Consider the following 1,828-nt stretch of genomic DNA (forward strand, 5'->3'; position numbering starts at 1 on the left):
CTCGTTTCAGGGAAGCAGCGGTCCGAGGTGCATGGATGCTGCTGTTTCTCCACAGTAAACACTGTCTTTTTTCAGTCCTTAGAATGACAGTGAAAGGTCGAATCTTAACAGATCGACCTCAACGCCCACGTTCCTCTCGCTAGAGCAAAGCCGTGTCTGCGGGAGCTTGCTCACGCAATGACACAGAAATAGAAAGCTCTGGCGTTTATTAAGACTGGCTTCTCCCCAGGGGGTCTGCTTAATTATGACAGATGATTCTACTTATATCAAGACTGGTTTTCACAACACCAGTAAATTCACTCAGAAACATCATTAATTGAGCCCTTTCTCCCTCCTTTAAGTCAACTGTGTTTTACAACATTTCGAAACACACAGTAAATTTAGTTACAGGGCTGGGCTTTATTCGAGGAGGTTCGCTTGCTTTTTCGGTTGTTTTTTAAATGCCAGTTTTACGTGGGTCATTAAATGTTAACTGTAGTTGTAATACACATATGAACAGCTAGAAAATATCTCACCTTCTGAAAACACATTTCGCCAGTGTCACATTGGGTTAAGAAACTCTAGTACCACATGGGGTTGCGAGTTATCTTGGGGTCAATTTGGTTGGGACTATGCACTTGGCCAGTCAGGACAGGTCAAACATTTACTTCACAAAAATCCCTTAAGCTAAGTACTGAGTGCATTGCAACTGGTAAATTTCATAGGCCCCGGGAAAAGCCAAAATCATTATTGACCAACACTGGGCGTTTGCTTGCTCAAGAGACACTTGTCATTATGATGGTCACCTGCCAACTGTTGCCTGATTTCACTGACCCTTACCCCACACATACAGACAAGAGAACCTGAAACAGCACGTCCAGGCATGAGCACTAGGCCTCTGGGACTGGTGGGGGAGGGGAGGCAGGGCAGTGCCAGCCAATCAGAATCCTAGACAGCGCACATGAAACAATGAGCTTCTGATGAGGGCGTGGCCAGGAAAACGGCTTTTAGACAAAACTGTCATTTTATGGGTGAGCTATCCACAGACATCATACCTGTGCCGTCTTCAGAATAATGTCACCCAGCCCATTTTCCTGTTCTCTGCACTCTTGAAAGATCTAGTCCCTGATTGAGGCTCTGGCTCTCCTCTGCCTTGGAGGAGGAGGAGGTATGTGGAAGTAGGCGTCTCAGAGGGAAGAATGGGAAGAATGGTCGCAGGGCAGCCCTCTGGGAAGATGCCAGGTGTTGAAAGTGGGAAATACTTCTCTTGGGTTAGAAATCGAGTTTCAACTTAGATCTCTGTGTCAGTCTTGGAAGTGAAGTTAGAAGCTTGAAGCGTAAATGTTGTCTCATGCTATTTATCCTGGATGCACGGTCTTTCTAGCTTAGTGTTAGTTTACTTCTCTTCTGCGGCTTCTCACGTGACATCCTACTTATCAGTCATCAAATGGCAAGTGCTTACTGTGTGAAGGGAGGGCTAGGAGGCTGCCATGGGGGAAACAAAGCTGGAGAGAACACGATCTATAAAACAGAAGCTTATGGTGCAAAGGAAGACGTAAACAGATCAATAGATATTCAAGGATATTTAAATAGAAAATGAGACACAGATGTTTATAGACAGTAAGCGCCCTAATAGCTCAGAGGAAAAATTGCCGTGGTTGGAGTGTTACGGCAAGGTTTCCTGACAGATGACATTATCCTTTTTAAGTTCCGAGTACCACTTTTTTGGGACTCATTAAACCTTATTTTACACATTGGTGAAAAACTGGATGAAAAATCTTTTAGAAGTTTCTAGAACTATTTAGAGAAACGATAGTGAATACGATTGCTATTTCATTTTCATTTTGGG

The sequence above is a fragment of the Pteropus vampyrus genome, unplaced genomic scaffold, assembly GCF_000151845.1.
Source record: "Pteropus vampyrus isolate Shadow unplaced genomic scaffold, Pvam_2.0 Scaffold241, whole genome shotgun sequence".
NCBI classification, from domain to species: Eukaryota; Metazoa; Chordata; class Mammalia; order Chiroptera; family Pteropodidae; genus Pteropus; species Pteropus vampyrus.